This window comes from Arachis ipaensis, chromosome B04 (genome assembly GCF_000816755.2).
Source record: "Arachis ipaensis cultivar K30076 chromosome B04, Araip1.1, whole genome shotgun sequence".
NCBI lineage: Eukaryota > Viridiplantae > Streptophyta > Magnoliopsida > Fabales > Fabaceae > Arachis > Arachis ipaensis.
The window spans coordinates 68,386,958-68,407,255 of NC_029788.2; the positions used below are offsets into that span (position 1 = coordinate 68,386,958).

Below are 20,298 nucleotides of genomic sequence, written 5' to 3' on the forward strand. Positions count from 1 at the left end.
GAATCTCAATGTGGGTGGATGCCTCCTGAGTTTCTGCATGTTCCCTAGGTTTAGTCTGTGTTTCTAGGCCGAGAACTGGGTCAAAAAGCGGCCTGAAATTTTCCCCAGCGTATTCTGCTATTTTTTGCATATCGCGCAGGTCACGCGTACGCGTCATCCACGCGTTCGCGTCATCCATGCGTTCACATCATTCAGCGTTTTCCTTGCCACGCGTTCGCGTGGCTCACGCGTTCGCGTCATGCGTGCAGACTCCAATCCACGCGTTTATGTCAGGCACGCGTCCGCGTCATTGCGAATTCTTTATTTCGCACGTTTGCGTGGGCTATGCGCTCGCATCATTGCTCGCTGGTCATCTCCTTAGTTTCTTGTGTTCCTTCAATTTTTGCAAGCCTCTTGTCCAATTTCCAAGCCATTCATCCCCTATGAAGCCTGAAACACTTAACACACGGATCACGGCATCGAATAGGATAAAGGAGAATTAAAATACATAATTAAAAGTCTATAGGAAGTAAGTTTTCAACCATAAATAATTTTGGGAAGGAATTGTAAATACATGCCAATCATATGAATAAGTGGGTAAAGATTTGATAAAACCACACAATTAAACACAATATAAATCATAAAATAACGGTTTATCAAGGCATGACAGTGGTTCGTAATGAAAAGAATGAACTGGTTCTTAGAAGAACAGTTATAGGGTGGCGTATGTGTATTGACTACAGAAGGCTCAATACAGCCACCAGGAAAGATCATTTTCCTTTACCATTCATAGACCAGATGCTAGAGAGATTAGCAGGTCATGAATACTACTGCTTTTTGGATGGCTATTCAGGTTACAACCAAATTGCAGCAGACCCTCAAGACCAAGAGAAAACAGCATTCACATATCCATCTGGAGTGTTTGCCTACAGAAGGATGCCATTTGGTCTATGCAATGAACCTGCAACCTTTCAGAGGTGCATGCTCTCTATATTCTCTGATATGGTAGAGAAGTTTCTGGAAGTCTTCATGGATGACTTCTCAGTATTTGGAGACTCATTCAGCTCCTGCCTTGACCATCTAGCACTTGTTCTAAAAAGGTCCCAAGAGACTAACCTGGTTTTAAACTGGGAAAAATGTCACTTCATGGTGACTGAAGGAATTGTCCTTGGACACAAAATTTTGAATAAGGGAATAGAGGTGGATCAAGCTAAGGTAGAGATAATTGAAAAATTACCACCACTTGCCAATATTAAGGGAATCAGAAGCTTTCTGGGGCATGCAAAATTCTATAGGAGGTTTATAAAGGATTTTTCAAAAACTTCAAAACCTCTGAGCAATCTGCTAGCTGCTGACATGCCATTTGTCTTTGACACGAAGTGTCTGCAGGCGTTTGAAACTCTGAAAGCTAAGCTGGTCACAGCACCAGTTATCTCTGCACCAAACTGGACATTACCATTTAAACTAATGTGTGATGCCAGTGACAATGCCATTGGTGCAGTATTGGGACAGAGGCACAACAAGCTTCTGCACGTCATTTACTATGCTAGCTGTGTTTTAAATGATGCACAGAAAAATTACACAACCACAGAAAAGGAGTTACTTGCAGTGGTCTATTCCATTGACAAGTTCAGATCTTATTTAGTAGGATCAAAAGTGATTGTGTATACTGACCATGCTGTTCTAAAATATCTCCTTACAAAGCAGGATTCAAAACCCAGACTCATAAGATGGGTGTTGCTTCTGCAAAAGTTTGATATAGAAATAAGAGACAGAAAAGGGACAGAGAACTAAGTAGCAGATCACCTGTCCCAGATAGAACCAGTAGCAGGAGCATCCATCCCTCCTACTGAGATCTCTGAAACCTTCGCAGATGAGCAACTCTTTGCCATTGAGGAAGTACCATGGTTTGCAGACATTACAAACTATAAAGCTGTGACATTCATACCCAAGGAGTACAGCAAGGTGCAAACGAAAAAATTGATTTCTGATACAAAATACTACTTGTGGGATGAACCATATCTCTTTAAGAGGTGTGCAGACAGAATGATCCGTAGATGTGTGCCTAGAGAAGAGGCACAAAAGATCCTATGGCATTGCCATGGATCACAATATGGAGGACATTTTGGAGGTGAGCGAACAGCCACCAAGGTTCTCCAATGTGGCTTCTACTGGCCTACTCTTTATAGAGACTCCCGAGAGTTTGTACGTAACTGTGACAGTTGCCAGAGAGCTGGTAATCTGCCTCACGGTTATGCCATGCATCAATAAGAGATCCTAGAGATTGAGTTGTTTGATGTATGGGGCATTGATTTTATGGGGCCTTTCCCACTATCATACTCAAACACTTATATTCTAGTGGCAGTAGACTATGTATCTAAATGGGTGGAGGTAATTGCAACACCCAATAATGATACTAAGACAGTGATGAAGTTCCTCCAGAAGCATATCTTCAACAGGTTCGGTGTCCCTAGGATACTGATCAGCGATGGAGGCACTCATTTCTGCAATAAACAGCTTGACTCTGCTCTAGTCCGATATGGAATTAACCATAAAGTGGCAACTCCATATCATCCACAGACAAATGGGCAAGCTGAAGTCTCAAATAGAGAACTAAAGCGAATCCTGGAGCGGACTGTAAATGCCCGTAGAAAGGATTGGGCAAGAGGTCTGAATGATGCTCTGTGGGCATACAGAACAGCATTCAAGACTCCTATAGGGACCTCTCCATACCAGCTTGTGTATTGAAAAGCCTGTCATCTGCCAGTGAAACTGGAACACAAGGCCTACTGGGCAACCAGAATGAGCAAAATTTATAAGGAGAAAGCAAAAATATGGCATGACAAAAGGCTGTCATCTAGAGTCTTTGAGACAGGACAGAAGGTCCTACTATTTAACTCTAGGCTCAGATTGTTCTCCGGAAAATTGAAATCCCGGTGGAGGGGCCCATATGTGATTACAAGTGTGTCACCATATGGCTATGTAGAGCTTCAAGATAGTGATTCTGACAAAAATTTCATTGTTAATGGACAAAGAATCAAACATTATCTTGAAGGCAATGTTGAGCGAGAATGCTCAAAGCTGAGACTAAGTTAAAAGCTCAGTAAAGTCCAGCTAAAGACAGTAGAGAAGCGCTTGCTGGGAGGCAACCTAACCATTATCAATAACTAGATGTTTGTAACAGTTAGATAAGTCTTTTTAATTTTGTTTTCCTTGTTAATTAATGTATTTTCAGTGAAAAAGTCAGGAAAATGGAGGTTCAAGACATAAAACAGAGAAATCACAGAGAAAAGGAGCTCACTGGCGTGAAAATGCCAGTAAAGAGGCAATCTGGGCGTTAAACGCCAGAATGGCTACCATTCTGGGCATTTAACGCCAGTAAAGGTAGCATTCTGGGCGTTCAGAAAAACGCCCAGTGAAGAAGGATTTCTGGCGTTTAACGCCAGCCAGGTACCCTGGCTGGCATCCTCAATTTGACTATTGGGCTCACTTAGAAGCATCTGTCACCAAGCTGCAAGAAGCTGTGAATCAACTCAAAGAGGAGCAGCAGAATTAAAACAGCATGCTTTGCAAACTGCTCATAGAACAAGAGATACAATGGCATGAGATACAAGAGTTAAAGTGCCAGAAGCTGTCCCTTGAAGAGCCAGGCGTCCCACAAATTGAAGGAGCACTTGCCTCTCCCAATGCAGGTTGTTGAGTCCTAACTCTATGATAACTTTTGTTATTAGAGATCTATTTTAAGAGTTACATAAGGATTAGTATTAGAGTCATTTATTTTTATGTCTTTAAATTCCTTTCTTTTATTATTATTTGTCTGCTTTTATTCTTATTTCATGTCTTATTTTTATTTCATAATCAATAAAGTTTAGAGTCTATATCTTAAAGCTATGAATGTCCTATGAATCCTTCACCTTTCTTAAATGAAAATGTTTTTAATTACAAAAGAATAAGAAGTACATAGATTTTGAAATTTATCTTGAAATTAGTTTAATTATGTTGATGTGGTGGCAATACTTTTTGTCTTTCTGAATGAATGCTTGAACAGTGCATATTTTTTATAGTGAAGTTTATGAATGTTAAATTGTTGTCTCTTGAAAGAATAATGAAAAAGGAGACATGTTATTGATAATCTGAAAAATCATAAAATTGATTCTTGAAGCAAGAAAAAGCAGTGAAAAAAAAAGAAAAAAAAAAGCCAGTAACCCTTTAAACTAAAAGACAAGGGTAAAAAGGATCCAAGGCTTTAAGCATTAATGGATAGAAGGGCCCAAAGGAATAAAATCCTGGCCTAAGCGGCTAAATCAAGCTGTCCCTAACCATGTGCTTGTGGCGTGAAGGTGTCAAGCGAAAAGCTTGAGACTGAGCGGTTAAAGTCGTGGTCCAAAGCAAAAAAGAGTGTGCTTAAGAGCTCTGGGCACCTCTAACTGGGGACTCTAGCAAAGCTGAGTCACAATCTGAAAATGTTCACCCGGTTATGTGTCTGTGACATTTATGTATCCGGTGGTAATACTGGAAAACAAAATGCTTAGGGTCACGGCCAAGACTCATAAAGTAGCTGTGTTCAAGAATCAACATACTGAACTAGGAGAATCAATAACACTATTCGAATTCTGAGTTCCTATGGAGGCCAATCATTCTGAACTTCACAGGATAAAGTGAGATGCCAAAACTGTTTAGTGATATTTAGTCCCACTCATCTAATTAAGACTAATCTTCATTGATATTTTTAGAATTCATTGTATATTCTCTTTATCCTATTTTGTTTTTAGTTGCTTGGGGACAAGCAACAATTTAAGTTTGGTGTTGTGATGAGCGGATAATTTATACCCTTTTTGGCATTGTTTTTAGGTAGTTTTTAGTATATTTTAGTTACTTTTTATTATATTTTTATTAGTTTTTATTCAAAAATTACATTTCTAGGCTTTACTATGAGTTTGTGTGTTTTTATGTAATTTCAGGTAATTTCTGGCTGAAATTGAGGGATCTGAGCAAAAATCTGATTCAGAGGCTGAAAAAGGACTGCAGATGCTGTTGGATTCTGACCTTCCTGCACTTGAAATGGATATTCTGGAGCTACAGAAGCCCAATTAGCGCACTCTTAATTGCGTTAGAAAGTAGACATCCTGCACTTTCCAGCAATATATAATAGTCCATACTTTTCCCGATATTTTATGGCCCAAACCAGTGTCCAAAGTCAGCCTAAAACTTTCTAGTGTAAAATGCCAGAACTGGCACCTTTTTCGACATTAAACGCCTATTCTGGCACCTAGGGTGGCGTTTAATGCCAACTTTGGGCATATGAACGTGAAAGCTTGAAAGCTCAGCCGAGGCACACACCAAGTGGGTCCCAGAAGTGGAATTCTGCACTATCTGCACTTAGTTACTCATTTTCTATAAACCTAAGTTACTAGTTTAGTATAAAAACTACTTTTAGAGATTCATTTTGTAACTTTTTACATTTTTACATTTCATATTGTACCTTTTACTACTGTTTTCTATTCAATTATGCTTGATTCTATTCTAAGATACTCACTCGTACTTCAATATGGAGAATATGATGATCCGTGACATTCATCATTATCCTCAACCCTATGAACGCGTGCCTGACAACCACTCCGTTCTATCTGAGCTCAACGTAGTCATTGAGCGACAGCTTGAGTGCGTATTTCTTGGGTTTCTAATCCACGGACCGAGTCTGGAGGTTAGAACCTTCGTGGTATAGGCTAGAATCAATGGCAGCATTCCTGGGATCTGGAAAGTCTAAACCTTGTCTGTGGTATTCCGAGTAGGATCTGGAAAGGGATGACTATGACGAGCTTCAAACTCGCGAATGTTGGGCGCAGTGACAGTGTGCAAAAGGATAATGGTCCTATTCCAACGCTAGTGAGAACCGACAGATGATTAGCCGTGCGGTGACAACGCTTGGTATTTTTCATCCGAGAGGATCATACAGCCTGCTATGGAAGGAGACCATGCGTGTTTGGAGAAGAAAATAGTAGGAAAGTAGAGATTCAGATGACAGAGTATCTCCGGAACCTCAGCCTGTTCCCCATTACTGAATCACAAGTACTGTTTAGTTCATGTTATTTATTTTCATAAATATAACCACTATTATCATTAATCTCCTGACTAAGATTTACAAAATAACCATAGCTTGCTTCAAGCCGACAATCTCCGTGGGATCGACCCTTACTGACGTAAGGTATCACTTGGATGACCCAGTGCACTTGCTGGTTAGTTGTGCGGAGTTGTGAAAAGTGTAATGACAACAGAGTATCGAGTCTCAACCAGAAACACGTGGTGACCCCTACCTTGATTATCGAAACCCAAAAGCTATGGAACACGTCAAAACTCCTTTTTCGTCTTGGCCCGCAGCAGTGGCAGCTTCAATCACAACTCGTAATAACTGGAACATGACCCTACATTGCAAAAACCTCAGAATCTCTAGCCAAGCATAATGGAATACTAATTTTCAACGGTTCTGAAATGAAAATACTTACCATAACTAAGGAGCAACGACCATACAAAATGACAGCGGCTCAAACCAAGGTTCCAACGGCCACAGTACCGTTCCAAGCGCCTAGAAGCTCAGCGACGGCAACTGTAACAACCACGCAGCGACAATAATCTTTCCAGAACCCACAACAACAGAGACCAAACTAAAAAAAAACCCTTACCGGCAATGGACCTCAGCTACGGCAGCACCAATTTCTGGCGACAAAGTCTCGGCAACCCACCTCCAACAATGGCGACAGAGCTTGCGATGGTGGTGGCTGGGTTCGACCACAACGACGGCGACATGGGAAGCTTCATCCTCTCCCATTCGTGACAACCTCAATGGTGGTCGAAGCTAGTGGCGACAGCGACGATGTGGACCGCAGCAGTGCGAATCCTTCTCTCTCCTCGCGTCTTTCTCTGCCCGTTCAAAATTTACTTTAATTATATTTAATAAAATAATTTCTAAGGATAAAGTACTTAATGAATAAATAAATCAAAATTAGCTTTTAATAAGATTTTTCTGAAATTTCTGGGTCTTACATTCTTGATCTACAAGCAGACCGACTGGATTGGCAAAGCATCCCCTTCGTGTACGGCTCTAACCGCCTTGAGAACCTTTTGGACATTGCCGCCGTGAACCCCAACCACGTCTTCAACGCTACTGGTGTGACTGGCAAGCCTAACGTAGATTGGTGCGAGTCTCACCTGGTGGAGACCATCCACACAAACGTGGTCGACACCCTCACCCTGGCCGACGTGTGCTGTGAGAAGGGTTTCATTCTGATCACCTACGCCATCGGGTGCATCTTCAATTACGATTCCATCCACACTCTGGGATCCGGCGTTGCCTTCAAGGAGGAGGACACTCCCAACTTCATTGGATCCTTCTACTCGAAGACCAAAGTCATGGTATACATTCATATCCTTCCAATCCAAACTCGCATCGCATGTTGAACTGTGTTAGATTGTGTGTTGTGGTTTATACTAGAATTAATATATAATAAAATAATATTGTGAGTTTCCTTTATGGTTTGCGTGGTAAGTGAATTGAAAGATCCGTTGTGGAACTACGAGAATGTGTGCATGTTGAGAATGAGGAGTTCTTAACTCAGGTAATGAGAGAGTTGGTCTTAGCGATAAGAGAGTTGGTGTTAGCGAAGGACTGAGAGGGGAGGAGAGACAATGATAATCAGGGGAATTACTAGTGGTGGTGAAGGTTGTGAAGTTTGGAATTTGGGAAATAAGAGAGATAGAGTTGAGGTTGAAAATAAAGGGTAATTTGAAAATTTTTTTAAAAAGTCCACAAAAAATTAGAAATTTTGATACTTTTGTCACACGAAACCTATCTTTCATGGGTATAACGTAAATTTCTTTGTTTAATGGGTACTTTGGTCAGCATTCGCAAAGTACTTGGATACAAATGGTTGTTTTTCCAAAAAGAATCCTATAACATTATATAAAGATAGGTTACTATGAGAAGATAAAAATACATTTAGAATTCTATGGTATAATGCAAAGATAGAAGATTGTGTTCAAGTTGTGTGGATTAGCTACTTAAAGATGACCTGACATAATAGTAGAAAGCTAACAATACATCTAGAAACTATATATGTTGAACTTTGTTTTAGTGTATTACTAATAGATAATTATTAACTATCAACTTCATATAAAAGTAACTGCATGTGAGTTTCTACCCTCGCAAAAAATCATGTAACAGTAGAAAAAAGCTTGTGAAGTGCAAAGACAAGACAAAAAAAATTTTACTTATTTCAAACTATGAAAATATTAAGAAAAACAACATATGTGACGTATTGCTTTTCTGAACCTACAAAATGCCTCTCATATTAGATAAAAAAAATTTTACAACCTACAAAAAGGTATGGTACATATCTGAATAATACTCTTTACAAACCAATTTTAATAGAATTCGTTAACTTTAAATTCATATTCAAATTTTTTAGCCTTTTCCTTTTCATGTAAAATTTTTATCTCAACTCAAAAGAATACTTTTTATGCTAACACTTTTTAAAATCTTTAAATTTATTTTTATCCTTTAAATTATATCAATTTTATATTTAATACTTGTTACGGATCTGACCCACAGATCCCACACCCAGAACAGTCCCTAAACCCGCTTACCCAGGTCCGACCCGTAAGTCTTTCTAGAAGGTTCGGAACCAGCCCACTAGAACTTCTAACCAACAATCAAATTCAAACACCTCCTTCATCTTAACCGAATAAGAGAAGATAAAGATAATAACCATCACCTATATTAAGGGGAGCTTCTGACCCCCTCAGGTATGTCATTCACCCTACACACCATATACCTCTCAGATCCATTCTGACTTGAGCGTCGGAGTGTCTTTGCAAGTATCACCCCCCATTGCTCCAGTCAAATAATTCGGCATCCGTTTCGACTCGTAAGTTCCCGATCCATCTCTCAACCCGTACCGGAGGCATCCATTACATTGGCGCCATCTGTGGGGACTTACAGCATCATCGCGGAATGGCAGACACCTTCATGGAGCGATCCCCGAGCCACCATGATAACTCTCGAACGAGAAACCCAACCCCTGAACACCAAGAGACTACAACTTATGGAAAGATAGCAAGCACTATCTTTCCATAGGAGAAAAACAAGGAGAACGATCCCAAAATACCAATTGCCAAAAACCTAGGAGAAAAAGCATCTCAGATAATCTAAGACCTCTGTTTCCGAGTACAAGAGCTCAAGGGACGAGTCCCAGCTAAGAAAAGATACCACATCAAGGATGGAAGCCACACGATCTCCCAATCAAGATCCCGCCACGAAACTACACACAGTAGGTCACTCGAACGGCGACACAACAGCAGAAATGATCGCAACGCCTCTCGCGACCAGAGACACCAGCACGGCGTGAACGGCAGAAGACACACCAGGTCACCCGAATGGCGACACGGCAAGAGGCACAACCGAAGCCTCTCTCGCGACCCGAGTCCTCGACACGCACCGACGACACCGAGAAGCCAAACGCACAACAAACGACCACGTAATCATGGGAGCTACTCCCTTTACTGAAAGAATCCTGAGAGCAAACCTCCTCAAGGGTTTTGACAAGCCTACGGATATGAAGTACGACGGAACTAAGGACCCCCAGGAACACCTAACGGCCTTCGAGGCCAGAAAGAACCTGGAAAGGGCCCCCGACGTGGTTCGATGCAGGGCCTTCCCAGTAACCCTAGCCAGACCCACGATTAAATGGTTTAATGCCCTTCCCAATGGATCCATAACTAGCTTCCACGATATCTCGCAGAAATCATGGCCTAATTCACCACCAGAATCACCAAAGCCAAGCATCCCATCAGCTTGTTGGGAGTTACCCAGAGACAGGACGAATCCACAAGAAAATACCTTGACCGATTCAACGACGAGTGCTTGACGGTCGACGGACTCACGGACTCAGTCGCAAGCCTCTGCTTGACCAACGAACTCATGAATGAAGACTTCCGGAAATACCTCACCACCAAACCGGTATGGACCATGCATGAGATCCAGGGCGTCGCAAAGGAGTACATAAACGACGAAAAGGTAAGCCAAGTCGTAGCCGCCAATAAATGGCAGCATGGCATAACACACAACACGGCAACACCACACATCGACATAACCCCCCACCCGGAGAAAACCAGAAGGAACATCCCAAACCAGCAAACATAAACCGACCTCCCAGAGTCAGAAAATTCTCTAACAACACACCCCTGACGGTCTCGATGACCGAGATATACCACCAAATAGCAGACCGAGGTATCCTCCCGAAGGCCCGAGAACTCAAGGAAAGAACCGGCGACAACAAAACCATATACTGCGACTACCACCGAGGTTACAGACATAGGACACAAGACTATTTCGACTTAAAAGACGCTCTCAAACAAGCAATAAGAGACAGCAAACTCCCTGAGTTCACCAAATTATCAGGGAACCAAAACGTGCAGAAAGAGACAGGTCACTTGAGAGAGAAGGAGCAACTCGAGGACGCAGAGACAAGCCCCCAGAGAAGCCCAGAGACAGACCCGACCATAATCATAAACGTCATCACAGGCAAAGACACCCTGGGTAAATCAAAATCAGCACTCAAGAAGGATCTCAAGGTCCTGGCAATCAGAAACCAAACCCCAACCGCCACTACTGGCAAAGCAATAACATTCTCCCCCGAGGACTGCTAACACGGCACCTCGGCGAAAGACACCCCCTTCATCATCTCGGCGAAGATCGGAACCGGGCTAGTCAGAAGAATACTGGTGGATACAGGAGCAGACTCTAACATCCTTTTTAGAGGAGCCTTCGACAAGCTCGCACTCTGCAACGACAATCTACAGACACACCGCAACAGAGTCACTGGACTCGGAGACAACTTCCTCAAACCAGACGGTTCTATCGTCCTTCCCCTCACTATAGGGACGGGAAACCAAAGGAAGACAATCCTATCCGAGTTCGTGGTCCTCAAAGACTCCACCACCTACAATGTCATCCTCGGAAGAAAAACAATCCACGACCTCTCTGCTGTCATCTTCACCAAATACCTTCTCATGAAGTTCACAGCAGAAGACGGCTCCATCGGAACCATCCACGGAGATCGAGAAATCACAGTAGAATGCGATAACGCCAACCTAGCCTTGCAAAAAAGATCGCCCGATGCGGTTGGCATATTCCTAGCCGACCTGGACGCCCGGCAAGACGGACAACCCAGGCCGGAACCAGAAAGAGACATGGAAAACTGCAAATAGGGCAAGCCAAAGAATAGTACACTTTCATCAACAGGAACCTCCTGTACGATCTTAAAGAAGACCTCTCACGCCTCATAAGGCAGAGTAGAGACTTGTTTGCATTCACACCCACCGATATGCCAAGAATAGACCCTAATCTAATGTCTCACTGACTACCCGTAGATCCCAAGGCTAAACCGGTGGCATAGAGGAGACGGAAAATATCCTCTGACCGAGCAGCCGAGATCAACAAACAGGTTAAATCCCTCCTCAAAGCAGGCTTTATTAGGGAACTGCCTTACACGACCTGGATGGCTAATGTCGTGCTAGTCAAAAAAGCAAATGGGAAATGGCGGATGTGCATCGACTACACGGACCTAAATAAAGCCTGTCCAAAAGATGCCTTCCCCCTACCAAATATCGACAGGCTGGTAGACGCCGCATCCGGCCACCAATATCTCAGCTTTATAGACGCGTATTCCGGGTACAATCAGATACCCATGCACCGACCTGACGAAGAGAAAATGGTCTTCATCACTCCCGACGGCACGTACTGCTACACAGTCATGCCCTTCGGCCTTAAAAACGCCGGAGCCACTTACCAAAGGCTCGTCAACAAAATTTTCCCAGGCCTATCCGGTAACAAGCTAGAAGTTTACATAGACGACATGATCGTGAACACCGAATCTGGTGAACAGCTCATTAGTGACCTTAAGCTCGTAATGGATACTCTGAGGAGGCACCAAATGCACCTCAACCCGACAAAATGTGCATTCGGGATGGAAGCAGGAAAATTCTTGGGGTTCATGATCACACAACGTGGGGTAGAGGCAAACCCCGAAAAGTGTAAAGCCATACTAGAAATGGCAATCCCAAAAAACATCAAAGACATCCAGAAACTGACTAGCCGGCTGACCCCCCGTTATCGCCAAACCCCAAACAGGAGAGGTCCTCTATCTATACCTGCCCATAACGGAAGGTGCACTAGCCGCGACACTGGTCCGAGAAGATGAAAACAAGGACCAGTGATCTATCTACTTCTTAAGCAAAGTCTTCCAAGACACGGAATCACGCTACTCCCGCCTCGAGAAGCTCGCCTTCGCGCTCCTCGCAACTTCCCAACGCCTCCGCCAATACTTCTAGGAACACCCCATTACAATCTGAACCGACCAAGTAGTCAGACAAGTACTGCAGAAGCCCGACCTAGGGGGACGAATGCTAGCATGGTCCATCGAACTATCCCAATTCCAGATAACATTTGAACCCCAGACCACGATCAAAGCACAGGCTCTGGTAGATTTCATCTCCGAGATGACACCAGGAAACCCCACCACAGAAACCTGAAAGCTACACGTTGACGGCTCATCCAACATCACCTCCGGCAGAGCCGGAGTGATACTCGAAAGTCAAAACGGGCTTATAATCGAACAATCCGTTCAGTACGAGTTCCCTGTCTCCAACAACTAAGTAGAATACGAGGCTCTCTTAGCCGACTTAACTCTAGCCTAAGAGGTCGGGGCTAAAATCTTGGAGATATGCAGTGACTCACAGGTAGTCAGCTCCCAAGTCAACGTAGACTACTAAACACAAGACCCCCTACTCCAACAATACCTCACCAAGGTAAATAAGCTAAAAGAAGAATTCGATTGAGTAAACATATAGCACATTCCCAGGGAACGAAATGCAAGAGCAGACCTACTCTTAAAACTGGCCAAGACCAAACTAGGACAAGGTAACTGGTCGTTAATTCAGGAAGTCATCCAAACGTCGTTTGTATCAACCACGACCGATACCGTTCTACCGATCTACAACCCGGAATCATGGACCTCCCCAATCCTACAATACCTCCTTGACGGAGTACTACCCGAAGACCCCAAAGAAGCAAATCGGGTAAAACGGAAAGCCGCCAACTACACCGTCATTTTAGGACAACTGTATAAAGGAGGATTCTCATAGCCCTTACTCAAATTCATCGAGCTCAGGGACACGGAGTACATACTTTGCAAAATCCATGAAGGCTGCTACTGCCATCACATCGGGGGCAAAACCCTAGCCTAGAAGGTCATTCGGGCTGGATACTTCTGGCCCTCGGTTATCAAGGACTCCATGCAGGTGGTAAAAAACTGCAGCAAATGTCAGATACACGCCGACTTCCACCAGGCCGCCCCACACCAACTCAAAGTCATAACGGCGGAATGGCCATTCAAAACCTGGGGCGTCGACCTTGTCGGCCCTTTTCCCACGGCACCCGGAAAACTCCGGTATCTTATCGTTGCTATAGACTACTACACCAAATGGATCGAGGCCGAGCCCTTGGCCTCCATCACGGCAACCCAATGCCGAAAGTTTTTTTGGAGACACATAATAACCCGGTTCGGGATCCCCGAGATCGTAATCTCGGACAACGGAACCCAATTCACCGACAAAAAATTTCGAGAATTCCTGGAAGGGCTTTGCATATCCCATCGTTTCAGCTCAGTAGAACACCCCCAGACAAACGGACAAGTGGAATCTGCAAACAAGATAATAGTAAAAGGACTCAAGAAACGACTCGACGGGACCAAAGGACTATGGGCCGATGAACTCGGAACAGTCCTCTGGTCATACTAAACCACACCCCAAACCTTCACATGGGAAACCCCGTTCCGCCGGACATACGACATAGAAGCCGTTGTCCCAGTAGAGATTGGAGACCCAAGCCCCCAGAAAACAATCGGAAGTAACGACGAAGAGGCAGAACGTGACCTCACAGAGGTAGTAAGAAGCATAGCCCACATGCGAGAATTAGCCTTAAAGCAAAGAATCGGCTTAAGATATAACCGTAGCATAATCCGATGGGAGTTCGCACCCGATGACTTCGTTTTACGATGAAACGACATCGGCACCCCCACCCCCGGAGAAGGGAAGCTCACCCCCAACTGGGAAGGCCCATACAGAATCAAGGCAGCAGTAGGAAAGGGAGCATACAAGCTCGAAAGACTCAACGGTGCCGAGATCCCGAGGACCTGGAACGCCGCGAACTTACGATGTTATTATGCGTAGGCTCATCCCCTACCTCCATGTTCCTCTTTTACTTATTCTTCTACTTATTCTTTTGCTTTTTCTATTTTACTTATTATTTTTCATAAGTGTTATTTTCAGGTACTCTTTCCATTTTTGGGTACTCTTTCCTCCCACGTCGAAGTGTTTTAACGAGGCCCAACTTAATAAAATTTCCTTAATACACCTGCCCCGCTTCTCCCCACATTTTCGTAATGGCAAAAGAACGCACGGCCAACATCGAGGACCGATCACCCTCGAGGCCTAAAAACGGATATCCACACATGACTAAACGGCCCCGGGGATTGATAGTGATTAACAACTATTAGTTGTTTGATTGCTTAGATTAGGCATTTTAGTTTTAATTTTATTTAAATTTTTCTTTAGTATTTTTGAAAAAAAAAGAAGAAAAATTAATAAATAAATTGCACTAATATTTTTCCTTAATTTCTGAAATTAAGATTGGTGTCCCCTAGTTAATTTTATTTCAATTTTTCCTGTTTATTTTTCTTGTTAGTTTCGAATTTTTCTGTCCTAATTTTGCCTACAAATTTTGAAATTTATTTATTTATTCTATTTAGTATTTTTATTTTAATTGTTTACAAAGGTTACCTCACTGGGAATTCTCTGCACTCTGACGTAGAAAGTTCCATCTTTTCTTGTCTTCTGTCTGTTTATGCGTAGGAACAGAGACAAGGAACCCCTCTTAGACTTTGATCCTGAACCTGAAAAGACTTTCAGGCGATGTTTGCAACAAGCAAGACTTTGCAAGGCTGTAGAATCCACTATGGATCCTAATAATGCTGTTAATGTCAATGTGGCAAATCCGAATGGGAATGAGCAACAAAGGAGAGTGCTTGGCTCTTACTCTGCTCCTACTGCAGATCTTTATGGAAAAAACATTGTGGTGCCTCCTATAGCTGTGAACAACTTTGAGTTGAAGCCACAATTGGTCACCCTGGTGCAACAAAACTGCCAGTATCATGGTCTTCCCCACGGAGACCCAAATCAATTTATCTCTAATTTTTTGTAGATTTGTGATACTGTGAAGACAAATGGAGTGAACCCAGAGGTGAACAAACTTATGCTCTTCCCGTTTGCTCTGAGGGATGGAGCAAAGCTATGGCTAGATTCCCAACTCAAGGAGAGTTTGGATACTTGGGACAAGGTTGTTACTGAGTTTCTTACTAAATTTTTCCCACCAAAGAAGCTGACTAAGCTTAGGGTAGAGGTTCAGACCTTCAGGCAGAATGATGGTGAAACTCTTTACGAAGCTTGGGAGAGGTACAAGCTACTGATTAGGCGATGTCCTTCGGACATGTTCTCCAAATAGACCCAACTAGATATCTTTTATGAAGGTTTGGGTAAAATGTCCAAGATGTACTTAGATAATTCTGCAGGTGGTTCATTACATAAGAAGAAGACACCGGAGGAGACTATTGAGCTTATTGAATTGGTTGCTAGCAACCAATATTTATACTCATTTAACAGGAATCCTGTGAACTCTGAGGGTCCTCAGAAGAAGGGTGTTATGGAAGTAGAAGCTCTTAATGCTATTCTTGCACAGAACAAGTTTATGTCTCAGCAAATAAATCTACTTACTCAGCAGATGGGTGACATGCAAGTCTCAGCTATCAACACCCAAAATCCACCTCAAGAGGTCTATTATGACATGACAGGTAGTTTAGTGCAAAATGATAATTATGAGTATGCTCAATCCTCTTTTGAACAGGTCAACTACATGGGGAGTGGTCCTAGAAATCCCAACAATGATCCATATTCTAAAACATACAATCAGAGGTGGAGAAATCACCCAAATTTTGGGTGGAGGGACCAACCTCAGAGATCTCAGAATTTCAACAATAATTCTCAGGGCGGCTTCCAACAGAACAATCACAATAACCGCCAATTTCAGTCTCATCAACAACAACCACCTCAGCAAGGAAATTCTAAATCCTAAGAAGATTCTAATTGGGAGATGATGAGGAGTTTCATGCAAGAAACCAGAGCCTCCATTAGAAATTTGGAGGTGCAAATGGGCCAACTGAGCAAGCAAATACCTGAGAGGTCTGCAAGTACATTTCCAGGTGATACAGTAGTGAACCCAAGAGAAGATTGCAAAGTTATTCAATTGAGTGGTAAAACAGCTGGCCTTGAGACAAAGGCCAATGAAGAGCTAATTGAAAGGGAAGCTCCAGAGGAGAAGAAGAAAGAAGTGGAGCACGCCCCTCCAAAGCGTGCAGACAACCCGTTCTCTAACTCTCTTGACACTTATCCTACATTGCAAAAGGCTCCTGAATACAAGCCGAAAATTCCATATCCTCAGAGGCTTCAGAAGGCTTCCAAAGAAAAGTAATTCTCTAAATTTTTAGATGTCTTCAAGAAGCTACAGATCAATATTCCTTTTGCAGAGGCTCTTGAGCAAATGCCTCTCTATGCAAAATTTATGAAAGAATTGTTGACCCACAAGAGGAATTGGAAGGAACAAGAAACAGTGGTGTTAACCAAGGAATGTAGTGCCATTATCCAACACAACCTTCCTGAGAAGATGCCAGATCCAGGGATCTTTGTAATTCCTTGCACCATTGGAGATGTCACCATTCAGAGGGCTTTATGTGATCTTGGAGCTAGCATCAATCTCATGCCACTTTCAATAATGAAAAAGCTTTAAATTGAGGAGGTAAAACCCACTCGTATTTCTCTTCAACTTGCTGATCTTTCTATTAAATTACCTGTGGTTGTTGTTGAGGATTTACTTGTAAAAGTAGGACCATTTATTTTTCCTGTTGATTTTGTTATATTAAACATGGAAGAGGAGTTAAAATCCTCTATTATACTTGGTAGACCCTTTTTAGCTACAGGTAGAGCTCTGATTGATGTGCAAAAGGGTGAATTAACCCTGAGGGTCAATGAAGAACAGGTGGTCCTTAATGTTTTTGAAGCTCTTAAGCACCCTAATAATTCTGAAGGGTGTATAAAAATAGATGTTATTGAACCACTTGTTCAAGAGGTACTGAAAGCTGAGGTACTTGATGACATTCTGGATCCAATTTCTGAGTATGAATTAGTTGAAGTTGATGATTCACTACCCCAGAAGGCTATGGTTCACACGCCTAAAGCAAAGGAGGAAGCCCCCAAGCTTGAGCTCAAACCTTTACCTCCTTCTCTGAAATATGAATTCTTAGGTGAAAATGATTCATATCCAGTGATTATTATTCTTCCCTGAAGCCTGAAGAGGAAGAGGTACTTATTTCAGTGCTCAGGAGCCATAAAACAGCTCTTGGGTGGACCATTAGTGACTTGAAGGGGATTAGTCCAACCAAGTGTATGCACAAGATCCTCCTTGAAGATGATGCTAAACCAGTTGTGCAACCACAAAGGAGACTCAATCCAACCATGAAAGTGGTGGTCCAAAAAGAGGTAATGAAATTATGGGAAGCAGGTATTATTTGTCCTATTTCTGACAGTCCTTGGGTAAGTCCTGTGCAGGTAGTTCCCAAGAAAGGAGGGATGATAGTGATCAAGAATGAAAAGAATGAGCTTATTCCTACAAGAACAGTCACAGGTTGGAGAATGTGTATAGACTACAAGAGGCTCAACACTGCTACAAGGAATGATCACTTCCCCTACCTTTCATTGATTAGATGCTTGAGAGGTTAGCTGGTCATACTTTTTATTGTTTTCTAGATGGATATTCTGGATATAATCAAATTGTAGTGGACCCTCAAGATCAAGAGAAGACAACATTCACATGCCCCTTTGGAGTATTTTCCTACAGGAGAATGCCTTTTGGACTTTGTAATGCTCCAGCAACTTTTCAGAGGTGTATGCTTTCAATTTTTTCTGATATGGTTGAATTTTGAATCCTGCCTTAAGCATTTATCTCTTGTCTTGAAACGGTGTCAAGAATCAAACCTTGTTTTAAATTGGGGAAAATGCCATTTTATAGTTACAGAAGGTATTGTTCTTGGACATCGGATTTCAAGTAAGGGGATTGAGGTTGATAGAGCAAAGGTGTAAGTAATTGAAAAATTACCACCACGAGCTAATGTTAAGGCAGTCAGGAGTTTCTTGGGTCATGCAGGATTTTATAGAAGATTTATAAAGGATTTTTCTAAAATTGCCAAACCATTAAGCAACCTGTTGGTTGCTGATGTTCCTTTTATCATTGATTCTGATTGCCTGCATGATTTTGAAACTCTGAAAGCAAACCTTACCTCTGCTCCCATTATAGCTCCCCCTGACTGGGATTTACCATTTGAGTTGATGTGTGATGCTAGTGATTTTGCTATAGGAGCTGTTCTAGGACAGAGGCATGGCAAGCTTATACATATCATTTACTATGCTAGCCGTGTGTTAGATGATGCCCAAAAGAATTACACAACTACAGAAAAAGAATTATTAGCTATTGTGTATGCTGTTGATAAGTTTAGGTCTTATTTAATTGGTTCTAAGGTTATTGTTTATACTGATCATGCTGCTTTGAAGTACCTTCAAACCAAACAGGATTCTAAATCAAAATTAATCAGATGGGTGTTACTCCTTCAGAAGTTTGATATTGAGATAAAAGACAGGAAAAGGTCAGAAAATCAAGTAGCTGACCATCTCTCCAGAATTGAGCCTGAAGCAGGAGTACAACCACCTACAGTTGTGACTGAGACGTTTCCGGATGAGCAATTGTTCCTCATTCAGCAGGCTCCATGGTTTGCAGACATTGCAAATTATAAGGCCATGAATTTCATTCAAAAGGAGTACAGTAGGCAACAAGTAAAGAAGCTATTGACTGATGCCAAGTACTACATTTGGGACGAACCATACTTTTTTAACAGGAGTTTAATGAGCGGATATTTTATACGCTTTTGGGAATATTTTCATATAGTTTTTAATAGGATTTAGCTACTTTTTAGTATATTTTTATTAGTTTTTATGCACTTAAGTGGAAATGAACAGTCCAGAAGGACTCTGGGGTCATATGCTAACCCCATTACTGCTGCATACGGGAGTAGTATCTGTATACCTCCCATCAGAGCAAGCAGTTTTGAGCTAAATCCTCAGCTCATTGTCATGGTGCAGCAAAATTATCAGTATTCTGGTCTTCCACAGGAAGAACCTACTGAGTTTCTGGCGCAGTTCTTGCAAATTGCTGACACAGTGCGTGACAAAGAGGTAGATCAGGATGTATACAGGCTGTTACTATTTCCATTTGCTGTAAAAGATCAAGCTAAGAGGTGGTTAAATAACCAACCCGTTTAAACAACTGACGATTTATTTTTTTGCTTAGATTAGAAAAAATTTATCTTTTTAGTTTAGAGTCACTAAAATTGCGTTTTCTATTATTGTTTTTGGTTGAAACTTTTTTTTAAATCCTTATTTTCTCTTTTTAAATTTTTCTAAATTTTTTTATAAACTAATAATTGAGTTTTTCTATTCGAGTTTAGTTTCATATTTTAAGTTTGCTGTCAATTGCATGATTTTATTTTTCTTTCAATTTTTTTTAAATTATTAGTGCTCAGAATATAAAAATTTTTAAGTTTGGTGACTAAGGCTGGATATCCAAGGCTTTAAACAAGAGGATGATGAATCCCTTTATAATGCCTGGGAGAGGTACAGAGGGATGCTAAGGAAATGCCCCTCTGAAATATTTTCAGAGTGGGTACAATTAGACATCTTCTACTATGGACTTACAGAAAAAGCTCAGACGTCTTTAGACCACTCAGCTGGTGGATCTATACACATGAGAAAGACCATTGAAGAGGCTCAAGAGCTCATTGATATAGTTGGCAGAAATCAGCATCTGTACATAAGTGATGAGTCCTCCATGAAAGAAGAAGCTAAGGAAGTATCAACTGACTTTAGTCCTCAGGAACAAGTTGCTGAACTCAATCAACAACTATCTTCTATAACAAGGCAGTTAGCAGAATTTAAGGAGATGCTACAAGAAACCAAAATTGCTAACAAGGATATGGAATCACAATTGAATAAGACAAAACAACAGTTATAAAAACAGATAACAGAGGAGTGCCAAGCAGTTCAATTAAG

At 41.9% G+C, this 20,298-nt stretch overlaps 1 long non-coding RNA gene across 2 annotated transcripts; it reads right to left on the bottom strand.

Moving 5' to 3' along the window:
- On the bottom strand, window positions 6,311–6,902 carry LOC110270663. Of its 2 annotated transcripts, none has more exons than XR_002360303.1 (3): window positions 6,720–6,902; window positions 6,483–6,583; window positions 6,311–6,401 (listed from the first exon to the last, which is right to left on the bottom strand). It is a non-coding gene; the product is annotated as an uncharacterized LOC110270663 (long non-coding RNA). The 2 variants fall into 2 exon arrangements; XR_002360304.1 differs by lacking the exon at window positions 6,720–6,902 and adding an exon at window positions 6,671–6,711.